The sequence below is a fragment of the Bos taurus genome, chromosome 18, assembly GCF_002263795.3.
Source record: "Bos taurus isolate L1 Dominette 01449 registration number 42190680 breed Hereford chromosome 18, ARS-UCD2.0, whole genome shotgun sequence".
Classification (NCBI taxonomy): Eukaryota; Metazoa; Chordata; class Mammalia; order Artiodactyla; family Bovidae; genus Bos; species Bos taurus.
In genome coordinates, this window is record NC_037345.1 from 59636733 (window position 1) to 59645731 (window position 8999).

General features: G+C 45.5%; 1 protein-coding gene across 2 annotated transcripts in view; it reads right to left on the minus strand.

Annotated features, from left to right (window-relative positions):
* LOC508131 (zinc finger protein 665) overlaps window positions 1-8999 on the minus strand; it is a 78533-nt gene that overhangs the window by 35121 nt on the left and 34413 nt on the right. The gene's annotated exons all lie outside the window — the stretch shown is intronic.

The following is an 8999-nucleotide window of genomic DNA, read 5'->3' on the forward strand; positions in this document are numbered from 1 at the left end:
CATTCCAATCCCAAAGAAAGGCAATGCCAAAGAATGTTCAAACTACCGCACAATTGTACTCATCTCACCCGCTAGCAAAGTTATGCTCAACCTTCTTGATTAGAAGTCAGCTTTCATCATCAGCTCCTCCTCCTCATTGGGTGGGGGAATTTTCTTGTACTTAGAAGGTCAAGCTTGGACTCGAACGGCTCAATGGAAATGCACAAAATTTGGTAAATCATCTCAGGTTTCAGCATAATGTCACCTTTTCCTTATATTTTGTTTTTAGTGCGCACAAAGAAGCATGTCCTAGGGGGTCATTAACTTACTGAGCCCACCGGGCAGGATGTGTGGCTCATGCCACCGTTGTTTTATTCTTTGGGGGCAGGTCCTGCGCCTTTGCCACATGGTTTTGTGGCTGAGAAAACCTGCTTTCTTGACTGATCCTTTAACGTACAGAGTCTCCCATACTTTTTTCTTTACGTACAATCCCCTAGTGGGAATAACTATTTAATGACCTACTCTGTCCCTTTTCTCTATCCTTATCAACTTGATTTACTTTAGTCTGCTTGCCAGTCCTGGGCGACCCAGGTTCTTGTGTTGGGCCCCCATCTGTGGAGGTCTGACAGCAGTCTTTATTTTTAGCATGAATCATGCAAGTCTGAGGGGCTCGCTGGATGGTCTTCCCCAGGTTAGGCTCCATTATGAACTTGTGAATCCGTTGTGGCTTCTCTCCTGGTGTGGGTGCTGTTACAGTATGCTGTGGCACAGTGTGCAAGAGGGCCTCAGGAGACAGGACAGTTCCACATGCACACATCTCCCCCAGGTGTGGTGTGATCCAGAGTGAATGCCCACTCCTTTTCTGGATACACCACCTGGTATTTTGACAAGTTGATCTGTAGTGAACCTCTCATGACTTGAGAATCGCCTGCCTTTGCGGCCTGCCTTTGCAGCTTGGTCAGCTACCTGGCTGCTTTGGATTATATGAATTTCACCCTTCTGGTGGCCTGGACAGTGCACTCCGGCCACCAGTGAGGGCTTGTGGATGGCTTCTCATAGTGACAGGATCTCAAAGCATGTTTTCTGCCTTTATTGTCCGAAGCGAGGAGCCCCCTTCTCTCCAGTTGGTGCTGGGAGCAGGCACCACAGAGAACGCAGAGGAGGAGCCTCTGTATGTATCACTCACGTGCCTTCAGTGAGCCGTAGGGCTGTTGTCAGAACAGTGACTTCTGTCTCCTGAGCTGAGCTCCCTAGGGGCAGGGCTTTTGCTTCTACCACCTTTTCAAGGGTCAGCACCACAGGACTTCCCTGGAAGTCCAGGGGTTAAGACTGCACTTCCTCTGCAGGGAGTCCGGGTTTGATCCCTGGTTGGGGAACGAAGATCTTGTAGGCTGTGTGGCAAAAACACAAAGGGTTTTCACTACATACTGAATACATCCCCTCCCTTGGTCCATGAAGCTGCTTCCATCCATGAACTGGTCCACATCCGGCTCAGCCAAGAGTTGTGTGTTGAGCCCGGTCTATTTGAGGCAGTTGTCCTCAGGGGGTTGTGCAGCAGCTGTCGGGAGCAGTGACACTGGATTTAGGGCCAAATTGACCTCAGGTTTTAGAGTGGAATTGCCTAAGAGAATGGCTTGGTACTTGCCCATTCTCCCAGAAGTCAGCCAATAGCCCCCTTTTTGTTCCAGTGAAGAAAGGACATGAAATGAAGTGAAAGTCGCTCAGTCATGTCTGACTCTTTGCAACCGCATGGATTATACAGTCCATGGAATTCTCCAGACCAGAATACTGCAGTGGGTAGCCTATCCCTTCTCCAGGGGATCTTCCCGACCCACGAATAGAACCGAGGTCTCTTGCATTGCAGGCAAATTCTTTACCAACTGAGCTACCAGGGAAACCCAAAGAAAGGACATGGTGAGAGATGTACACAGTGGTGTGTCACCCCAGGGTGAACTGCTCGGTTTCCTGAAGTGTGGCAGGAGCTGCTACAGGTCGAAGGCTAGGGGGCCACCCTGAACAGTCTGTTTTAGTTGAGAAGTAAGTAGTGGGCCGAGGGATGTTTCCCGGAGCTTGAATTAATATCTGAGACTCATGCCTTGTCTCTCATGGACCTACAGTGTGAAAGGTTTAAGTCTGCTACTTCCAAACCTGGAGCCGAGACTAACCTTGTTTTTCTCATTTCACAGGCTGTTTGGTGCTCTTTTGTCAAAATAAAGAGCTCAAGATATATCCTTTTAAAGCCTGAGTTCAAGATCCTAATTCGATAGAATCCTGCCTTTCCCAGAAGCCCCTCAGCTATGTGTATCTTGGGTGTTCCCAAGCTGGTAGTTGCCTATTTTTTGTCAGGCAGAGGATGAAACCCAGGTACATGACTTGTTGCTTGTTGCCTTCTTTCGGGAGCCGACCATCCACAATCAGCTGAGTTCAGGGTTCCTATGGTATTTTGTAGACATTTCGCTTGTAGGCAAGTACACATGTTGATGAAGTCATAGACAAACATTGGAGTAAGAAGCCTAGCCTACATTTCCCCAAACAAGGTAGGGGAAATCTTCAGTCCTTGAGGCAACACTGTCCAGCAGTACGGTTGGACTCCCTGTGCTTCTGGGTCCTGCCGCCAGAAAGCAGACAGCTGCAGTGGTTCTTCTGCAGTAGGAATGCAGGGGAAAGTGTCCTTCAAGCCCAGAACTGAGAACCCGCAGTATTGTCCCACAGTAGTTGTGAGCAGAACATATACGGATTACTGTTACAGGCTGAAAATCTTGGGCTGTCTCACTAATGGCCTCACGTCTTGGACAGTGTTTCGTACACTGCAGAGTTCAGCTCTTCGGGAGGATAGGGGTTTTATATAGGAATCTACAAGGTTTAATTCGTCCCAGTTAAGCCAACTTTTCAAGAATTGTCTGAATGATCTTTGGGTCTCTTGCCTCAGAAGGTACTGTTTTAAATTAGGTGTCCCAGTGTCCTTTACTTTTTTCTGGCTGTCCTGCATAGTTTGCAGGATCCTAAGTTCCCTCACCAGGAATTGAACCCGGACCACTGCAGCGAAGTGCCAACTTGTAACCACTGAACCACCAGGGAATCCCTCCAGTGTCCCTAATAACAGGATTTGTATTGGCCACGTGTTTGTCGGCCTTCCCTGGAGTGCTGTCAGTGCACACTTCCTGCCTTACCTTTTTGCATACTTGGGGAGGGGGAATCAGTCGCCTTCTCCAGAGTGTCCACAAGTGTCATCTGCCTGCTTACTGGGTGCCCTGACAGGATGCTGATGTCAAGCTGTTGTGGTGAAAAAATTATTTGCACATTTAATTTACAAAAGAAGGATTGGACACATTGGCATATATAAGAAACTGTGTTTCAGATTGAGGTCCCCTAATCGGCATTGCAGAGGTTGTAAGAAAGAACAGCTTTGCACTTCTCCAGAAACTCTTGTGACCGGGATGGACTGAGTCGTTCTCTGCGCCATCTTGGTATCTACCAAGTATGCGGCACTCTAGCTATCAGAAGGTCAGTCAGCTTGTCCCCCCTGTCACAGGTACCCAGGGCTCCTGGGCATCATCAGAGTGTTCATCTCTTTCTACTGCAACGACAGGCTCCTGTCTGTTACTGTTTTCCTTCTCACTCCTTAGCCAAGGACAGTCTGTTTTCCAGTGCCCTCCTTACACTAAGCGTGTTGTTCCCTCCCCCGCAGTGGCTCACCTCTCCTCAGGTTACTCATGCTCTGGGAGTCCACTGCTGCCACCAGGTAATGTGGCTTTCAGTCCTGCATCTTCTTGCTTCGTTTGCTGTTCCCTGTTGTTGAACACTTTTAAAGCAACATCTGCCAGTTGAGAAGGGGTCATTCCAAATGGACCATCTAACTTTTGTGAGTTTCTGATGTCTGGGGAGCTTTGTCCAATAAAGGTTATGTTTACCATTCTCATTATTTTCAGAGGCCTCAGGGTTTGCATCAGAGTAGGGCCTATAAAGTATGATAAACTCTTTCTAGAAACTCTGATGGATACTCATTGGGCTTTTGGTGTATCTCTTGAATCTCTCTAAGCTCCTTTGCATGGGTACTCCTTTTCAAAGACCTGCTAAGATACACTTACTGTAACGCTCTGAGTTGAGTTCAGTCACTCAGTCATGTCCGACTGTCTGCGACTCCATGGACTTCAGTGAACCAGGCTTCCCAGTCCATTGCCAACTCCCAGAGCTTACTCAAACTCATGTCCATTGAGTCAGTGATGCCATCTAACCATCTCATCCTCTGTCATCCCCTTTTCCTGCCGCCTTCAATCTTTCCCAGCATCAGGGTCTTTCCCAGTGAATCAGTTTTTTGCATCTGGTGGCCAAAGTACTGGAGTTTCAGCTTCAGCCTCAGTCCTTCCAATGAATATTCAGCACTTATTTCCTTTAAGATTGACTGGTTGGATCTCCTTGCAGCCCAAGGTACTCTCAAGAGTCATCTCTGACATCACAGTTCAAAAGCATCAATTCTTCGGCACTCAGCTTTCTTTATAGTCCAACTCTCACATCCATACATGACTACTGCAACAACTATATCTTTGACTAGATGGACCTTTGTCGGCAAAGTAATGTCTCTGCTTTTTAATATGTTGTGTAGGTTGCTCATAGCTTTTCTTCCAGGAAGCAAGTGTCTTTTAATTTCATGGCTGCAGTCACCATCTGCAGTGATTTTGGAGCTCCCAAAATAGTGTCTGTTTCCACTGTTTCCCCAACTATTTGCCATGAAGTGATGGGACAGAATGCTGTGATCTTAGTTTTCTGAATGTTGAGCTTTAAGCCAGCTTTTTCACTCTCCTGTTTAACTTTCATCTAGAGGCTCTTTAGTTCTTCACTTTATGCCATAAGGGTGGTGTCATCTGCATATCTGAAGTTATTGATATTTCTCCTAGCATTGATTCCAGTTTGTGTTTCATCCAGCCCAGCATTTTGAATGATATACTCTGCATATTAGTTAGTTAAGCAGGGTGACAATATATACTCTTGACGTACTCCTTTCCCTATTTGGAACCAGTCTGTTGTTCCATGTCCACTTCTAACTGTTGCTTCCTGACCTACAGATTTCTCAGGACGCATGGCAGGTGGTCTGGTATTCCCATCTCTTGAAGAATTTTCCATAGTTTATGTGAGATACACACAGTCAAAGAGTATTCAATGAAGGAAAAGTAGATGGGAAGAAGATTCTATTTGAGGAAGGGGCAGGGTTTCTGGGAATTGGGCCTCTGCCTGCTTTTTGGCCTTTTATGGTTATCCTGTGAACTATCATTGTGCCTGTGGGTGTGTCGTTTAGGTGATGTGTTAGAGTGAGAGTGTAATGAGGCTTAAGGTCAACTGGAAGTAGACTCTTCCGCCATCTTGGGCCTCGTTGGGGTTCTAACTACTTTTTGTCATATCCTTTTTTTCTCAATGACTGTGTCATCCCGTCCCCTCACTTCTTTTAATGGTTGTGCCCTGCCACCTTCCGTCTCATTGTGATCCTTTAGAATATTGAGAATGTTGTCTTCTAAGGAGTGATGTGGCTTGGTGCCAGAGGAAGAAAAATTGATCTTTACATTTGAGCAGGTTCTTCCATCGAGGTCTGGTTAACAGAGGGCTCACGGGAGAGGAGGGAGGGGGCCAAAATGGGCAGAGGGAAAGTTTGCGTTTAATTTTCCTGTCTTGCCTTAAATTGTTGACTTTTTATTTCATCAGTGCTCTCACGAGGCAGACATCTTACTGCATTCCACCTACTCTGAAAGTGTGGGCAAGAGGGGTCAGGAGCCTGAGTGACTGAGAGAAATAGAAACATGAGGAGAAAAGAAGAGTGGGTGAGATCAGAAGACAGTGTGGAGGATGGGTGTTTTGCAAAGAGATGGTAAGAATGAAAGAATAAACACTGAAAGAAGCAGGTGGTAAAAAACAAAGTGAAAGAAATTTGGGATCTCTTGGGACATGAAGGAGTAAAGACAGAATAGGAGAGGAGCCCCTGATCAGTATGAAAAGAGAAGGTTAGTCAGTCGTGTCTGACTTTTTGTGATTCCCATGGACTGTAGTACACTAGGCTCTTCTGTCCATGGAATTCTCCAGGCGAGAATACTGGAGTGAGTTGCCATTTCCTGCTCCAAGGCTGATCAGTATAGTGAGGGTATAAAAGGGTGGAAGACATGGCCTAGGGAGAGACTTGATGCTGGGAGAGGAGAAGGGCTAGAGCGGGAACAAAGTAAGCAGAGGAAGAGAGGGTGGAAAGGTAGTTTTGCCACCAGAGGCTGGGCAGAGTGGGGATGAAGGGCATGTCACGGATTCAATGGTGGTAACCTGCAGGACTGAAAGTGAGGGACACAAGGAAACAGTTCAGAAAGGTTGAGGGGGAACAATGTGCAAAGAGGTAGGACAGCAGAGAGGGACAGATAGACAAACAAAATGAAAGGGAAACACGAAGTGAGAGGGTGGAGATCTGGATGCAGATGAGTGCTGAGCTGTTTGCTTATGCATGATTAAGTAGTGATGTATTTGATTGGTGGCTTTGGACTCCAAAAAATACCTTTTAAAATTATTCTGATAAGGATGCTAATTGAAATTTTCCTGTCTGTATGTGTGCATTTTCTAATTATTTGTATCATAATAGAGCTTCCACTTGCCATCCTGTTCAGCCCAGGGGACAGTGACTTGACTTAGACAGCTGTGGGTCACCCCTTCCGTTGCCTGGTGTGGAGTAGAGAACGGGGAGACTGTTGTAGCCAGAAATGACATCTGTCACCATGCCTCTCTCTCACTTTTAAGTAGGATGCAATGAATAGAGAACATTTCAAGACGAGTTCTTTTATTACCTACCTTGATCCAAGAATCAGAATATCTGTATTAAATTAGAGAAATATTTTAGCGTGTTTAGATTCACACAGAGCAGAAAGGAAACAAATTGGTTAATTAGAAAACACTAAGTGCTCTAATAATGTTTGCCTGTCACTGAACACACGTAGCAGAGTGGCCCTGTGTTTCATGGAACATTACACTCTCAGGATAAAGAATAAAGTTCGATCCAGCCTTAACCCTGGACCCCAGAGAACTCCATCTACAGAGCCTAGTTAGTTAGTTAGTTCAGTCACTCAGTCGTGTCCGACTATTTGCGACTCCATGAATCGCAGCACTCCAGGACTCCCTGTCCATCACCAACTCCCAGAGTTCACTCAGACTCACGTCCATCGAGTCAGAGACGCCATCCAGCCATCTCATCCTCTGTCATCCCCTTCTCCTCCTGCCCCCAATCCCTCGCAGCATCAGAGTCTTTTCCAATAAGTCAACTCTTCGCATGAGATGGCCAAAGTACTGGAGTTTCAGCTTTAGCATCATTCCTTCCAAAGAAATCCCAGGGCTGATCTCCTTCAGAATGGACTGGTTGGATCTCCTTGCAGTCCAAGGAACTCTCAACAGTATTCTCCAACAGCACAGTTCAAAAGCATCAATTCTTCAGCACTGAGCTTTCTTCACAGTCCTACAGAGCCTAATGAAGGTACAAGCCCCAGGCCGTCCCTGCCCCGCTCTCTACACCTTGCACTGACTTCCCACTTGAGCCCTTGACGTTTGCCTTGCAGCTCCTCCAGGATGTGTGAGTAAAACACACTTCCATTTTGCTTTCCCTTGCAGTCTTCTATTGAGTTGTGACATAACGTCCATCACTGACGACCTTGACTTAACAAACGTTAGTGTAACAAAGTCACAACAGTGGTATTAGACATACCTAATAAACATACGAAGAAGAACTAAAGAGCTTTTTGCTAAAAGTGAAAGAGTGACAAAGCTGGCTTAAAACTCAACATTCAGAAAACTAAGATCATGGCATCTGGTCCCACCACTTCATGGCAAATAGATGGGGAAACAATGGAAATGGTGACAAACTTTACTTTTTTGGGCGCCAAAATCACTGCACTGATGGCTGCAGCCATGAAATTAAAAGACGCTTGCTCCTTGGAAGCAAAGTCATGACCAACCTAGACAGCATATTAAAAAGCAGAGACATTACTTTGCCAACAAAGGCCCGTCTAGTCAAAGCTTTGGCTTTTCAAAAGCCATACGGATGTGAGAGTTGAACTATAAAGAAAGCTGAGGGACAAAGAATTGAACTGTGGCATTGGAGGAGACTCTTGAGAGTCCTTTGGACTGCAAAAAGATCCAACCAGTCCATCCTAAAGGAAATCAGTCCTGAATATTCATTGGGAGGACTGATGCTAAAGCTGAAACTCCCAATACTTTGGCCACCTGATGCAAAGCATTGCCTCATTGGAAAATACCCTGAGGCTGGGAATGACTGAAGGCGGGAGGAGAAGGGGACAACAGAGGATGAGATGGTTGGATGGCACCACCAACTCAATGGACATGAGTTTGAATAAGCTCTGGGAGTTTGTGATGGACAGGGAAGCCTGGAGTACTGCAGTCCATGGGGTGGCAAAGAGTCGGACATGACTGAGCGACTGAACTGACTAAATGAACAAACATACAAAGAAGATTTAGCAGCAACTTGACATGATTTCTTTTAGACCAAAGAAAAGGAGGGAACACTTCCCAACTCAATGTATGAGGCCAGTATTACCGTGAGACAATAGGAGACAAAGCTTTCAGAAGAAAAGAAAAGATAAAGATAACTACCAACTAAATCCCACATGAAGAAGCAAACATTGTTAACAAAATATTAGCAATAGAAATCAGCAAGGAAAAAAAAAAATTCAGCAAGAGACAAAAATAATTGTATGCCGTGATCCAATGGGGGTATAGAATGAGGGATAGAAGGCTATCTCAAATTTCAATCAATGTCATCCAGACTGTTGACAGACAAAAGAAGGAAAAGCAAACTGTCTTATTAAATTGATTCAAAAACTGCATTTAACAAAAGTAAACAACCACTTATAATATAAACTTCAGAAAACAAAGAAGAGTGGGAACCTCCCTCAACTCAAGAAAGAACACCTGCAAAAACTTACAGCAAACACCATACTCAATGGTGAAAGACTGGATGCTTTTCCCCAGAGATTAGGAAGCAGACCAAT